This window comes from Sus scrofa, chromosome 1 (assembly GCF_000003025.6).
Source record: "Sus scrofa isolate TJ Tabasco breed Duroc chromosome 1, Sscrofa11.1, whole genome shotgun sequence".
Lineage (NCBI taxonomy): Eukaryota > Metazoa > Chordata > Mammalia > Artiodactyla > Suidae > Sus > Sus scrofa.
The window spans coordinates 74,368,573-74,385,377 of NC_010443.5; the positions used below are offsets into that span (position 1 = coordinate 74,368,573).

Here is a 16,805-nt window from a genome sequence, read left to right on the forward strand (position 1 = left end):
TTAAATTTTTTTTAAATCTTCAGGCATCCCTCCCCATACATCTTAAAATGATTCGCATTGGCTAATTTAGCTAAAACTATCAGTCTTTGATTGTTATAGTCGATAAAGTTGAAATTGATGCTAGAACTGTGACTACAGGTTTTTCTGCAAAGTTTAGTGTAATCCACTTATATAATGGAATATTTTGGTAGCATGAGATTTCCATCATAATATAAACTATTGTTAAATTTTGAACTAGACAATTCAAGCAAATGCTACAAAATTCAAAAGGGAAAAGAAAGAATATGGTAAAGCGTTGACTTTTTTCCACTCCTATTCCATAGTCACTCAGTTTGCCTTTCCAGAGGCAACTCCTAATACTTGTTTCTTATGTATTTTTCCAGAGACATTCTGTTTATATACAATCATATGTTTATAAATATGTGTATTAAAAAGTAGAAGTGGTAATATACACGCTGTTCTGGTCCTTTTTTTTTTTTTTTTTTTTTGTCTTTTTTGTTGTTGTTGTTGTTGTTGCTATTTCTTGGGCCGCTCCTGCGGCATATGGAGGTTCCCAGGCTAGGGGTTGAATCGGAGCTGTAGCCACCAGCCTACGCCAGAGCCACAGCAACGCGGGATCCGAGCCGCGTCTGCAACCTACACCACAGCTCACGGCAACGCTGGATGATGAACCCACTGAGCAAGGGCAGGGACCGAACCTGCAACCTCATGGTTCCTAGTCGGATTCGTTAACCACTGCGCCACGACGGGAACTCCCCCTTTTTTTTTTTTAATTCAGTGTATCTTGGGGATCATTCCATATCATTAGGAGTAAAACTGCTTCATGTTTTAAATGGTTAAAATAGAATTTCATTCTATGCATGGACCATGATTTATGAGATTTAGGATTTAAGGAATATGATCGTAATAACATGAATGCTTATTTTGTGTCATGCAATATGCTAAGTGCTTTCTACATACTTTCTCTTGTTTAATTCTCATTATCAATTAGGGGATAATCAATCTAAGGGTGCGGAAGTTACATAGCTAGTTAAATGCAGAACTTGTGGGTTCAAATGAAGGCTATACTTGGACTTACATCTGAGCCTAGGGATTGTGCTATTAACCTGTACTCAGAATTTATCCAGTTTTGAATGTGGACATTTGATGAAAATGCAGTTGGATGTCAATTTAGTTGTATGTAGAGTTGCTACTTCCCCCTCTTTAAGTAAAAGAAAAATTAAGTTGAAGTATTATTCATTATTTAGAGTCTGATTTAAGTTTGTTTTCTATCCTTTTCTTGATTTTTTGTTATTTAACGGTTTACATTTATATTTTATCTTCATTTAAGAAAATCTTTTCAAGTCTACTGTTTGCTACAGTGTAATGTGAGGGAAGCATTAGCTTGATGTTAAACAAAGGAAGGAAATAAATGAAGGAAAGGAATCAGGGGAAAGGAAGAGCATGTTCTTTGTTTTTATGCTTCATGTAAGCTTTAATTCTAGCCCTGATTCTAAGACATTTTGGATAGTGGAACTGTGAAAACTTTAGGAGTCCTAAAATGCTGTTCATTCAAATCACCTACCTGATGGCTTAACTTTAAATTCCTTACCAAAAACAATTTATTCCATTTTGGGATTTAATGGAATATTAAACTTAAAAATAAGTGTATATACTCAATTTTTATTTCATTGCTTATTTTCTCTTAGATATAAGTATATCTTCATATAATGAAACATTAATTCAGCCATCAGGTAGTTATGGGAAAGCATTTTATTAGAAATTAGAGTGGTCATGGTGTGGGTGGAAAATGCCTCAAAATTGCTAATTCAGTTGAAGCCTTGTTTTAAATATGTGGAGGGGGGAAAGTGAATGAAATTGGGTCCCAGACCTTGAATAGCTCACAGTCTTGGAAGGGAGATGAAATTACAATAGATAACGTTTATTGAGCCCTTTCTGTGTTCCAGGCAGTCTGCTAGCAGTTTCTCTCTCATAATTTGTCCTCTCGATTTTATGTATATATGTATGTATTTATCTTTTTAGGGGCACACCTTTGGCATATGGAAGTTCCCAGGCTAGGGGTCCAGTTGTAGCTTCTGGCCTATACCACAGCCACAGCAATGCAGGATCTGAGCCACTTCTGCAAGCTACACCACAGCTCAGGGCAACACTGGATCTTAACCCACTGAGCAAGGCCAGGGATCGAACCCGAGTCCTCATGGATAGTAGTAGGTTTCATTACCGCTGAGGCATGACTGGAACTTCCTGTTATCTCTATTTTATAAATGAATAAACAGGCTGGCCACTCAAGTGGTATTTGAACCCAGGCATTTTTGCTTCAGAAGCATAAACTTAACCATTCTGTTCTACTAGCTATTTACCATGGCAGTGAACATTAACACCATGGTGTAGACCCACCTAAAGTGTTGTAGGACTACAGAGGAGAAGGGAGCTCTGCTTGGAGGGGAGGGTGCTTTTTAGCAGGAGTGTAGAAGTGAGTTGCACCTGGTCCTTATTGGTGTATAGTCCTCAGGGAATGCTGCTGGTGCGAAGCTTGGAAGGTGGGCTGGATTCTGCTTAGCAGAGTCCTCTATACTGTGTGAAGGTGTGTAGGCTTAGGCGGGTACTGAGCCTGGAAGTTTCTTAAGGGAAGTGATCGGATCTGTTTTAGCATGATTACCCTTGTGGCCACCTGAAAAAAAGATCAGAAATGCCTGGATAGGGGAATATTGGAAGCTTGGCGATTATTTAGGAGGAAGTTGTAGTAGTTTGGAGAGAGTGATTTGGGGCCTGAATAACTGCTGTGATAAAGATTGAGAGCAGGACAGCAAAGGAGGGAATGCAAAGACACCACCTTGGTAAAACTGACGGGCTTTGGGGGAGACAACGAAAGAGAAGAGTTAAGGTCAATTTGGGTTTCCTATTTTGGATAATTTAATGATATAACATTCTACTTATCAAGGGAAACTAAACAAAAAGGCCAGAGGCATTTTAGGGGGAGATTCCGTTTTGGATATGTTAAATTTGAGGTGTTAATGACAGTCCATGTAAATGAGTCTATTTGTAGGAAATATGGGATCTGAGTCTAAGAAAGTTTATATGAGGTGTTGAGAGCCATGAGAATTGAAGGACCAGCCTGAGAATTTTTTTTTTTTTTTTGTCTTTTTTTTGTCTTTTCTAGGGCCTCTTCCTGCAGCATATGGAGATTCCCAGGCTAGGGGTTGAATTGGAGCTGTAGCCACTGGCCTACGCCAGAGCCACAGCAATTTGGGATCTGAGCCTCGTCTGTGACCTACACCACAGCTCATGGCAACGCCGGATCCTTAACCCACTGAGCGAGGCCAGGGATCAAACCCGCAACCTATGATTCCTAGTCGAATTTGTTAACCACTGCACCATGACGGAACTCCTAGCCTGAGAATATTTGTAAAATGAAAAGCAGAAAAGGCTGGGGATGACCTCGTCAGAGAGCAGTTAGTGAGGTCATAGGAAAAATAGACAGAAGCCAAGGAGGAGAATACTTCTAAATATTCTAAAACTTAGAATTAGCATATCTGTTTTACTTAGGCTAGGCTTAGAAATTAAATTTATTTCATAGAGGCAAGGTAATATGAGAGTTACGTCTTGTGATTTCTTTTTATTATAGTGTCCTTCTGTATCTCAATGTTATATTTTTAGATCTCTCTATTAACTGATGATTCATATTTAACTTTGGGTCACAATCTCTTCTTTAGTACATGTTCACTGGAAATCTTGTTTAGGTATTAATATGAGTAGAACTAACCCACCTGCCATATGAATTGGTATTATTTATTGGTTGTATAAAATAGTGGTTAAGAAAATGGGCTTTGGACTTTTATTACTCAGATGAATAATACCGATGTGAAACTTAATGTTTCTTGGATTTCCTTTAACATTTATTAATATATTAGAAAAGAATATTCATGCTTTCTCCAGAGACTGATTTACTTCTTTCAATTGTTTTTTTTTTTTTTTTTTTTTTTAATGTCTTCATCTGCAGCGTATGCAAGTTCCCAGGTCAGGGGCTGAATCTGAGCTGCAGTTGCAGCCTCTGCCACAGCCGTGGCCACACCAGATCTGATCTGCATCTGCAACCTATGCTGCAGTTTACGGCAATGCCAGATTCCTAACCCACTGAGTCAGGTCAGGGATCGAACCCATATCCTCACAGATGCAGCGTTGTATCCTTAACCTGCTGAGCCACAATGGGAACTCCATGTATGTGTGTATATATATATATATATATATTTTTTTTTTTTAAAGCATAGCACAGCTCATTACCTGGCAGAGCTAGTGCCAAGATGTAGTTCTTGGGTGGAGGGTGGGCAGCTGAAATAGGGTCAGTGTAAGAGTAAAACCCATAGAGCTCTAGAGGCCCGGAAATGGGTTATTGGTCTACCGTAGAGTAGTGCTGCTTTATACCTCAAGAGCTCATTCTCCTTAGGTAGATGAGGAATTTTTAAATGAGAATAACTATTTTGGATTTGTCTTTTCACAGCAGTATCATAGAAATAATAGATACCAAGAGTCTGGAAATTGATCGTTCAGCCTTGGGCCCAGTGCAATAACATACTCTACAAATTCTGATGAAAAGTCATCCACCCTCAGTTTGAATATATTTGACACTGTTTTCCTAGACCACTCATGTTTCTCTTTGACCTGTGACTAAAATTTGTTCTAATTTTTCTCTTAAGAGCCTTTTGAATATGTCTTTTCTTCCTGCTGTGTTTTATCTTCCTTGCCTAAGGTCCTCTGTTGAGGTCTTATTTCTCCATGTGCCCGCTGGAGGTACCTGGTACTTTAGTATCCAGAATCTTTTTCATAACCTTCTTTTACTGTCCTGCTTGTCTGTATTTCTTCTCCCCATTTAGCTCATACTAGAAAATGCTTTTCCAAGACATTATCTATCCATATTTTTGACAAGGTGTGCCAGTTTTCAACAATTTTTAAAGCTGGAACGTGTACTTCTTAGAGCAGTTCCTTCAAAGCTTCCTAATGCAATTTATATCTTAAATGTAACTCCTGTGGATTCCGTTTAAAAATTCTCATTTATATGTGTGGGGGTATAAGATTTAAAATAAATGAGTATAACAAGTAGATGTTATTTTTCTTTATTGTTTGCAAGAAACTAGGTCCCTTAGATCTCATTATTAAATAGTGTTTGAACAGGGTGAATATTAAGGAGTTACTCAGTATGCTAGGCCATGCCTGTAATTACTTCAGAATAGCTTTATTCAGATTTTTAGGCAGTATTTTACTGATTTGTTATGAAATTTAAAGTACTTTCTCTTTCCTTTTGTAAAGTTATACACATTGGCAGATTTAAGATTAACCAGCTTCTAAAGGAAAAGAATCATAACCAGCAAGCATTTAGTTTTAATTTTCATAATTTTTCTATTTAAATCAAAAGCACCCTTTTAAAGCCCCTAAATCAGCCTTTTATAAATAAAGTAAATCATCTTGTGATGCATTCCTTGATGATGGCTTATGTTGTTTTTCTAAAGAAAGAGTTTAATTAAGATTTGATTTTCTTCTATTCTGCACTTTGTTTATTCATCACTGAATCAAACATAAGTCTTTAATGTCACTGGTAAATCTGACTTTTTGGGTTACTGATGACCATTGCAGTTTTCAAAAAAGCAGCTGAATATTTGTCTTTTGGGTATGATTAGAACATAATAGAGCATAAACAGGTTGCCTGTGACCTTAGCATGGGTTTCTGTCATTGTAGGAGAACATTTCTGGTCAGTGGCCACTGTTTACAGTTTGTTAAACTCAACACAAATCTACAAAAAATTCATGAGTAATTGTGAACACAGTATTTGAATAGATGTTTAATAAATATGCATTAAAAATCTAATTACAGTAATGAAGTTTACAGCTGAAATTTTAATCCAGCCCTTTAGAAATATTAAACGTGCTTTTCCTGATTGTGCATTTTTCTCACAGCAGTTGGGTAAACATTTTAAACTGGAAATCTAAATTCCTTATATAATTTTGATTTCATTTAACTGAGTGTGGTTCTTTTTGGCAACGATCTTTTTTCTCTTTGTGAAGAAGTGAAGCTTCTTTTATTCCATAACTGTTACTTAGAAGAATTTTGATCACTTCTGCCTTAGGACTGATGAATACATGGGATACCATATGAATAATAAAATATGACCTGAGGGTGGGTTAAGGATCTGGCGTTACTGTGAGCTGTGGTGCAGGTTACAGATGTGGCTTGGATCCTGCATTGCTGTGGCTGTGGCGGTGGCGCAGGCCGGCAGCTGTAGCTCTGATTGGACCCCTAGCCTGGGAACCTCCATATGCTGCAGGTGCAGCCCTGAAAAGATGAAAGACAAAAAAAAAAAAAAAAAAAATATATATATATATATATATATATATATATAAAACCTGAGGGAGTTCTCCTGTGGTGCAGCGGGTTAAGGACCTGGTGTTGTCATTGTGGCAGCTTGGGTCACTGCTGTGGTGTGGGTTTGAGCCCTGGCCGGGGAAACTTACATGTAAAAAAAAAAAAAAAAGAAAAAAGAAAATGTGATCTGGAAAGACTAAATCGTGACTTTGGCTCCATACTATAGTACTGGATCAATAATTTAATTTGGTATTTAGTTTTTCTTATCTATGGAATGTATTAATCATCCTAATTCTACCTTATGTGCATGTCATTTATGAGGCTCAAATAAGTTATTATATAATATGAGAAAGTCATTTGAAAACTATAAAAAAGTTATATAAACGTGGGGCTATGCTAGGAGTAATTGAAATAATAATACTGAAATGCTAGAGGTGGTGGGTTCCAGTAAGTGAATAGAGATGGAATGAAGTTAGCTCTGTGTATAATAACCAAAACATTTTAATTTTGGGGGAAGACTCACTGATATTAAAAATGGCAAAAGGCTCAGTCTAATTCAGTGCTGTGAATTCTATGAAACGCAGTTTGGGTTTTTCCAAGATTGGGCAGCGAGCCTCTGTAGATAACCAGAGATGATTTTTGCTATCCTGTGCTGAACTACTTTTTCTCTGGCTCTTCTGAGCATCTTGAAAATATGAGCTACTGCTTTCATCATGCTATTTCAGAGAAAGGTGTTGAAATTTGATTTATAGTATGCAGGTAAGTCACTAAGGTAAAATATCTTCATTTAGTAAGATAGTGCTTATGGGTATTGTTTTCAGAGAAACTCCAGTTGTTGTGAATTATTTGCTGTGCAGCAAGATATGAAGATAATGTTTCATAGGATAAGAATAATAGAGCTGAAGAGGACCTCTGGGTTGTGTAGTCATATGTCAGATGAGAATTATAGTTTCTGTCTTAATTGTTTCTTTTTGAGGTATCTTTATGAATTTTTGGATAGCCCTAATTTCAAGAAAATTCTTTTAAGTTGGCTGAAATTTGAGCTTTTCTGTAACTTATCTCCATTCATCTTGACTCTTTCTCCAGGCACAACATATGTAATTCTAGTACTCATTGCACTTATGACAGTGCTTAAAACATATCAGGACTGATAATATGATTCATTTATTTATTCATTTATTCATTTGTTATATTATGAGTTGATTCCTTGTCTCAATTCCATTTGACAATCTTTAAAACATTAGAGGCTCATATTTCTCCCATTCAACTATTTATTCATCCATTCATTCCCCATATATTTCCTGGTGCCATCTATGTGCTAGATATGGAGTGCTAGGCTATTAGTTACTCTCTCCTCAATGTCAACTGTCTTTTGTCTTATCAGTCAAATCTTATAAAATAGTTTCTAGATCTTTGAATTATTTCCCTTCTTGAGATTACAGTCTGCTTTCTGAATGTCACTCTGAAAATGCAGCCCCCATATCTCAATATATTCCTTCAGACATGTTTGGCCAGAGCAGTCTCATAGGTTACCATTTCTGTGTTCCCTTGCATTAACTTGAATTCAGGTCATATTCCTGTCTCACCTTAAAGATTCCTAGGGCTGGAGTTTCCGTCTTGGTGGCGCAGTGGTCAACTAATCCGACTAGGAACCATGAGGTTGCAGGTTCGGTCCCTGCCCTTGCTCAGTGAGTTAAGGATCTGGCGTTGCCGTGAGCTGTGGTGTAGGTTGCAGACGCGGCTCGGATCCCGCGTTGCTGTGGCTGTGGCATAGGCCGGGGACTGCAGCTCCGATTCGACCCCTAGCCTGGGAACCTCCATATGCAGCGGGAGTGGCCCAAAGAAATAGCAAAAAGACAAAAAAAAAAAAAAAAAAAAAAAAAAAAAAAAAGATTCCTAGGGCTCTTAGGTTGGGTCTCACCAGTTTGTATTTGATTAGTTATTTTTTTCTATTAAAAATTACTTTTGGAGTTCCCGTCATGGCGCAGTGGTTAACGAATCCGACTGGGAACCATGAGGTTGCGGGTTCCGTCCTTGCCCTTGCTCAGTGGGTTAACCATCCGGCGTTGCCATGAGCTGTGGTGTAGGTTGCAGACGTGGCTTGGATCCCGAGTTGCTGTGGCTCTGGCATAGGCCGGCGACTACAGCTCCGATTCGACCCCCTAGCCTGGGAACCTCCATATGCCGCAGGAGCGGCCCAAGAAATAGCAAAAAAGACAAAAAAAAAAAAAATTACTTTTAATTATAAAAATACTACATTTGCATAGTAGAAAATACGGAAAATATAATTACTGTTAACTTTTTTATTTTTAAGTATACTTATTGAAGTACAAGATTGATTTCGAAAGGTACACAAATGAAAAGCCTACTGAATTTTCATGAAGAGGATAGATTTGTGTAAATATAGCCTAAATCAAGAAATAGAGGGAGTTCCCATTGTGGCGCAGTGGTTAATAAATCCGACTAGGAACCACAAGGTGGCAGGTTCGATCCCTCCTCCATATGCCCCAGGAGTGGCCCTAGAAAAGGCAAAAAAAAAAAAAAAAAAAAAAAAAAAAAAAAGAGTTCCCGTTATGGCACAGTGGAAATGAATCCAACCAGTAACCAACCATGAGGTTGCGGGTTCAATACCTGGCCTTGTTCAGTGGGTTGAGGATCTGGCATTGCCATGAGCTGTGGTGTGGGTTGCAGGTGTGGCTCAGATCCTGGCGTTTCTGTGGCTGTGGCGTGGGCTGGCAGCTGTAGCTCCCTAGCCTGGGAACCTCCTGATCTAACTTGGGAACCTCCATATGCCAGGTGTGGCTCTAAAAAAAGGAAATAGAACATTTGTAGTAACCAGAGGCTCCAATTTTACATTTTACACCCTCCAAGTCACTAGCTTTTTACATCCTGTTTTATGTTGCTATTGATTTGTAGCATTTGTTGATGGATGCTTAGGTTGTTTTCAAGTCTTGGCTATTCAAATAATGCTGCAGTGAACCAGAGGGTGCAGATATTTTGAGACAGTGATTTTGTTTCCTTTGGATAAACAGCCAGAGGTAGTATTGCTGGGTTCTGTATCTTTCTTTTTTTTTTTTCTCCCAGGCTAGGGGGTCTAATCAGAGCTGCAGCTGCCGGATCCTTAACCCAATTGAGCGAGGCCAGCGGTTGAACCTGCAACCTCTTGGTTCCTAGTTGGATTCGTTCCTGCTGTGCCACAATGGGACCTCTTTTTTTTTTTTTTTTTTTTTTTTTTGTCTTTTTAGGGCCTCATTCGAGGCATATGGAGGTTCCCAGGCTAGGGGTTGAATCCGAGGTGTAGCTGCTGCCCTATACCACAGCCCCAGCAACTCAGGATCCCACCTGCGTCTTCAACCTACACCACAGCTCACAGCAACACTGGATCCTTAACCCGTTGAGTGAGGCCAGGAATTGAACCTGAGTCCTCATGGATGCTAGTCAGATTTGTTTCCACTGAGCCATGATGGGAACTCCTAAGACGGTAAATTTTTTGTTGTTGTTGTTTGTTTTTTTTTTGTTGTTCTTGAACTGTGTGAGTTGTTTGTTTATTTTGGAGATAAGCCCTTGTCATTTGCATCATTTGCAAAGATTTTCTTCTATTCCATAGGTTGTCTTTTCATTTTGTTTATGGTTTCCTTTGTTGTGCAAAACTTCTAAGTTTGATTAGGTCCCATTTGTTTATTTTTGTTTTTATTTCTATTGCCTTGGGAGACTGACCTGAGAAAATATTTATATGGTCGAGGTCAGAGAATGTTTTGCCAGTGCTCTCTTCTCAGAGTTTTATGGTGTCTTGTCTTATGTTTAAGTCTTTAAGCCATTTTGAGTTTATTTTTGTGCATGGTGTGAGGGTGTGTTCTAATTTTATTAATCTACATGCAGCTGTCTGATTTTCCCAGCACCACTGAGACTGTCTTTTTGCCATTTTATATTCTTGCCTCCTTTATTGAAGATTAATTGACTGTAGTTGTCTGGGTTTATTTCTGAGCTCTCCATTCTGTTCCTTTGATCCAAATGTCTGTTTTTGTACCCATACCACACTGTCTTGATTACTGTATCTTTGTAACTTTGTCTGAAATCTGGGAGAGTTATGACTCCTGCTTTGTTTTTTTCCGCTGAGGATTACTTTGGCAATTCTGGGTCTTTTATGGTTCCATATAAATTTTTGATACACAAAAGCTTTAATTTTGATTAAGTACAATTTATTTTTTCTTTGGTTGATTTTGCTTTTGGTCTCTTATCTAAGAAATCATTGCCTAATCTAAGGTCATCAAGATTTACAAATATGTTTTCTTCTAAACATTTTGTGGTTTTAATTCTTTCATTTATGTTTTTGAACCATTCCTCCTGGGATTTAATTGTTATTTATTAAGTCTGAGTTTCACAAATGATTGTGATGTCCTGGCATGATTTAGTTTAGAAAGTCCACAACTGTTGGAGTTCTGCCTGTGGTGCAACAGGATCAGTGGTGGGCACAGTGGGTGGGCACAGTGGGTAAGGATCCAGTGTTTCTGTAGCTGCAGCTTAGGTTGAGGCTGTGGCTCAGATCTGACCCCTGGCCTGGAAACTCCATATGCTATGGGGAAGCCAAAAAAGGAAAAAAAAAAGAAAAAAAAAAAGAAGTTCCACAGCTGTTAAGAGAGTAGATCAGGGATTGGCCGATTTTTTCTGTAAAGGGTCAGATAGTATTTTTGTCCTTGCCTGCCTATGGTCTCTGTTGGTAACTATGGTTGGCCCTCCATATTTGTGAGTCTGGCATCCATAGATATGGAGAGCCAACTGTGTTCATTGCATTGTGCCATTTTATAAGAGGGGCTTTGCAGACTTTGGTATATGCAAGGGCTCCTGGAATCAGCCCCCTGCAGATACTGAGGGACAGCTGTACTCAGCTCTGGTACTGTAGTGTGAAAACACCCAGAGACAATAAATTAAAGGGCATGGCCAATTTGTCCTACAAACCCTAGTTTGTAGAGCTCTTGACTAGATAAATAGTCATGTATATATATATATATATTTTGTTTGAAATGTTTTATATATTTGTATTTTAAAGCTATCTATAAATTATTTTCTTACGTAGTATGAGGGGATGATCTAAGGTAATTTTTTCTATCATCATCCACTTGTCCTGATGGCACTTGTTGAATATCTCTTGGCTCTTATTGCTTAATTCCTTTATTCAACAAATAATTATTGTGTGTCTATCATATACCAGACATTGTAGCTGCTAGGTATACAGTGAATGAAACAGGCATGGTACCTTCTTCTCTGTAGCTTACAATCTAGTTGAGAGGGACAGACATAAAATAAATAACAAATATATCATTATAAGTTGGGTGATAATAGAAAAGAATGGTGGTACTCCCTCTTTTACTATATATTTAATTGTTCCATAAAGACTTCCTTTTTGAATATCTAATTCTATTCATTGATTTTTTATTATAATGTTTCATATTTATTTTCTCATCTGGTTGGCAAGATCACCCTCATTAGTTTGCTTGTTTATGATTTTCTAAGGATTTTAGATTAGGATTTTGGTGGAATTGTGTTTAATCTGTAAATTTGTAAAGAACTGACAATGTTATAATGTTGTGTCTTTCTTTCCAACAACACTGTGTCCAGTTTTCCAAGTTTTCACTTATGCTTTTGGGAGAGATTTTGTTTTCTTCACATAGATCTTTCAAATTGATTGTCAATGTGACTCTCTTCTTTATTCTTGACTTTTTTTTTTGTCTTTTTGCCATTTCTTGGGCCACTTCTGTGGCCTATGGAGGTTCCCAGGCTAGGGGTTGAATTGGAGCTCGGAGCTGTAGCCATTGGCCTATGCCAGAGCCATAGCAACTTGGGATCCGAGCTGCGTCTGTAACCTACACCACAGCTCACGGCAATGTCGGATCCTTAACCCACCGAGCAAGGCCAGGGATCCAACCCGCAACCTCATGGTTCTTAGTCAGATTCGTTAACCACTGAGCCACAACGGGAACTCCTATTCTTGACTTTTAATTATAAGTAAGATCCTTTTTTGTCTATTGTATTTCCAGCTGGTCCTTGGTAATATGTCAGAAAGATAAAGCTGTTAAAATATTTTTCATTATCCTTCTTTGCTTAAGAGGGGGTATAATTAAGCCACTGAGTTCTTTAAAACTCTTAAGTGGCTTCCTGGTACCTTCGGGATTAAATTCAAATTGCTTATCATTGTACGGCCCTGTGTCTGTCACTTGGCTCCTTTATGTTTCTCAAGTAGCCCAACTCATGCCCGCTCTGCTTTCCGCTTTATATCTCAGCCATACTGACCTTGTTTTATTTTCTTTAGTGTGCCATCCTCTCATATTTCAAGCCCTCTCCCAGCCTAATGCATCTCCTTCACTTCCATCTTTCTCTAGCTAGCTCTGGTTTGTCCTTTTGCTCTCAATTGAAACATCATTTCCTTGAGTACCTTTCCTTAACCTTCCTAACCTAGGTCACCAACTTTGGCTGTATGATCTCCTAGCTTCATCCTCTTCCCCACACTTTAATAAGCCCATTTGTATCTCCCCCAGTCCCTTGTCGGTATTTTGAGGGTAGTTACAGTTGTCTGTCTAGCTGGTTGTCTTTGAAGTTTTTAGTACAGAGATTTGCACTCTAGAGATGCGTTATGATTATTTGCTAAATTAGTTGTTGCATAGGCTTTCCACTTAATAGGTTTTCAATCAATTCTTTTAAATATAATTAGGTTTTTTTTTTTTTTTTTTTTTTTTTGGTCTTTTTGCTATTTCTTTGGGCCGCTCCTGTGGCATATGGAGGTTCCCAGGCTAGGGCTCGAATCAGAGCTGTAGCCGCTGCAACGGCTACAGAGCCACAGCAACGCGGGATCTGAGCCGCGTCTGCAACCTACACCACAGCTCACGGCAACGCCAGATCCTTAACCCACTGAGCAAGGGCAGGGACCGAACCTGCAACCTCATGGTTCCTAGTCGGATTCGTTAACCACTGCACCACGATGGGAACTCCTAATTAGGTTTTTGAATCTAATTGTGCCTGATGGTACTTGGTATCCCATTTTTTAGGACATCTATATCATCTCTAATCCTGACCGGGATCCCGCATTGATTTGTCTTCTAACTTTGTGTTGTCTTTGTATTTGAGGGCTAGGTCATTATGTCTTCATTTAATACCAAATATATTAATATTTTTTTCTCAAAGCTCATGAAAGTATCCATAAATATAGTTAGCCAAAAGTCTTAAAAGTCATGGGAAATGTAAGGCCTTTTAGATTTATATGGAATGGAATTTCTTTCCTCTAACACTTCAACTTTAGGCTTTTAGTAAGAAAGCTGCTGCTGAAGTTCCCATTGTGGCTCAGTGGTAACGAATCTGACTGGTATCCATGAGGATATGGGTTCAATCCCTGGCCTTGCTCAGTGGGTCGGGGATCCACTGTTGCCATGAGCTGTGGTGTAGGTCACAGACTTGTCTAGGATCTTGTATTGCTGTGGCTGTGGTGTAGGCCAGCAGCTGCAGCTCTGATTCGACCCCTAGCCTGGGAACTTCCATATGCCGCAGGTGCAGTCCTAAAAAGACACACACACACACACACACACACACACACACACAGAAAAGAAAAGAAAAAAGAAAGCTGCTGCTGTTGGTAGGTTTTAGAAGAGTGTGTTTATCAGCAGAGGCAGGTTGACCCCTCAGGTAGGGCAGAGCTCTAACTGGGCCTGAGGAGGATGGAGACCCCAGTGTGGATTGCTGGTTGCTTCAAGAGGCCTGAGTACTTTAAATTAGAGGGCCTGAGTGAGGTTTGTGTTTTGAATTTCTGCTGCCTGGCTGCAATAAAGAGGAGCACAGCCTTCACTTATGGATGGTGTTATGGTGGTTTTAATGAGGACCAGATCCTGGTGGTTTGGGGTCACTTTGCTTCAGATCCTGTCTTGCCCATTCGCTTAGATTTTCTGACCTTTTTAAGGTATTTTAGTTTCCTCATTTGTAAGAAGTAACAATATCTACCTTAGATTTTTTTGGAGAATATACTTTGTCCTGGGTATGTAATAGTCATTTATTAGTGTTTTCCTTCTCTTTTTTTTTTAACCTTTCAGAATTCTGTCACTCATAAATTTTCAAATGAATCCAAATTTTGCAAAGAAAACCTTCAGTTGTTAAAGTGAATATAAAGCTTATAGATTTTCTGGGTTACATAAATACCCCTTGTGATCAGTTGATTTTGTATAATGTTCTTAATTCTACTGAGGTAAACACACATAATGCCTTGAAGTAGTCAGATTCATCACAAATTGTATTGAATATTTCTGGACATACAACTGTCTAGAAAGGAATGATGCAAAAAGATAGTTTTCTGTACCTTGGCAACTCTTTAAATTTGTAAGGTCATGTTTTATTTTACGTATTTTCAATTCTTTCCTTTAATCATAGGATATTTTTGAGCTGAGAAATTTTTTCAGAGTGTTTTTGAGCTGAATTCCACTTTACTGACAAATTGTATGTAAATTTTCTGCATATTTAACCACATCTTTATCGATTTTGAGTATGAAGTTGGAGATGGGTTCTCAACAAATTTTTAACTTCAAGTATTAAGACAAAACTTTTTAAGGATGAAGCGAACCTTTAGGATAGCATTTCTAAAAGGAAAATGCTTACTTTCTGTTGAAACAGTCTTGTCCACCATTTTACTTCAGTTTCTAAAGAATATCTCTCAGATTTTCTTAACTATTTGCCTTTGTGTAGAATTTGAAATTCTATTCCAATTTAAAGACCAAAAAATACAGAGCCTACACATCTCATTTGCTCTTATCACCCCAGTTCTATGGAGACAGTATCAATACAATTAAGCTTTGTGACATGTGTCTTAGGTTTCTCGAAAGAAACAGAGCTGATAGGATGTATGTATATTTAGAAAGATATTTATTATAAGGTGTAGGCACATGTAATTATGGAGGATGATGAGTTCCAAGATCTGCAGTCAGCAAGCTGTAGACCCAGAGACCCAGGAGAGTTGGTGGTGTAGCTCCAGTCCAAAGGTCCGAGGACCAGGAGAGCTGATAGTGTAGTTCTAAGCCAAAGATCCGAGGTGATGTAGTTCCAGTGTGAGTCCAAAGGTCCGAGGACCAGGAGAGCCAACAATATAGTTCTAAGCCAAAGATTGGCATGCTTAAGACCCAGGAAGAACTTATGTTTCAGTTTGAGTCCAAAGGCAGGAGAAAACTAGGGTTCCAGCCTAAAGGCAATCAGGCAGGAGGAGTTCCCTCTTACTCACAGGAAGGTCAACCTTTTGTTCTTTCTAGCCCCTCAACTGATTGGACGAGGCCCACCCACATAAGGGCAGCAATGTGTTTTACTTAGTCTAAGTAAGTTTCAGATGTTAATCTCATCCAGAAATACCCCCACAGACACATGCAGAATACTGTTTGACCAAATGTATAGTCACTCCACAGACCAGTCAAAATTAACCATCACAACATATGTCAAGATTATTGTTGTCTTCCATGTGTCAACAGCATTTTCTCTCATGTTCTTAAGATGCTTGTCGCAGTCCAGATATCTTGATTTCAACGGTAAAGGCACAAAGGCAGGAAGGAATGAGTTTCTGTCTTGGTCTCTTTTTGAAGAGGATCAGGGGAAACTTTGGTGGAAACTGACTTTCTCTTAGGCCTCATTAGCTAGGATGGTGATCATGTACCCATCTGCCATGGTCCAGAGTCAGAAATGGTTGAGTCAGGAGATTAATCCAGAGAGTAATGACTCCAGAGCCCATACTTCTTTCACTGTAACATCCTGCCTCCCTGCTGGACTTTGGGTACAAATGCTGGCTCTGCCACTACCTAGCTATGGGAACATGGACAGTTACTTACTTAGGCCCTTTCTATCTTAGTTTTTTCACCTTGAAAGTAATGTTAGTACCTACATCAGAGGGTGGTTGTGAAGATTAAATGAGTTAAGGTATGTAAAGTACTTAGAAAAATACCTGGCACTTTGGGAGTACTTAGTCAAGGTTAGCAATTGTTGCTACTGTTGTTATTAGCTATATTTTCTTGGTCAGTTTACTTAACTTGCAGTGCCAACTCTCTGATCCAAAGCAAAAACATTTTTGGAGTGTTGTTAGAGTTTCTTAACTGGTCTCTCTGCTTCCACTAAAAAAAAAAATATGTAATATCTATAAATAATAGTAGATTTGTTGTGTATCATACAATTTACCTATTTCTGCTTCCTTTTGCTCTTCTATTATTTTCTACAGAGTGATCTTTTTAAAAATTGTGTCACACCCCTCGGAGTTCCCATCGTGGCTTATTGGTTAACAAATCCGACTAGGAACCATGAGGTTGCAGGTTTGATCCCTGGCCTTGCTCAGTGGTTTAAGGATCCAGCGTTGCCATGAGCTGTGGTGTAGGGTGCAGACTCGGCTCCAATCCCTTGTTGCTCTGGCCCTGGCTTAGGCCGGCGGCTACAGCTCCAATTCGAC

At 38.8% G+C, this 16,805-nt stretch overlaps 1 protein-coding gene across 4 annotated transcripts in view; it reads left to right on the forward strand.

Annotated features, from left to right (window-relative positions):
- Window positions 1–16,805, forward strand: part of AFG1L (AFG1 like ATPase) — a 223,346-nt gene that overhangs the window by 1,152 nt on the left and 205,389 nt on the right. The window lies entirely within an intron of this gene.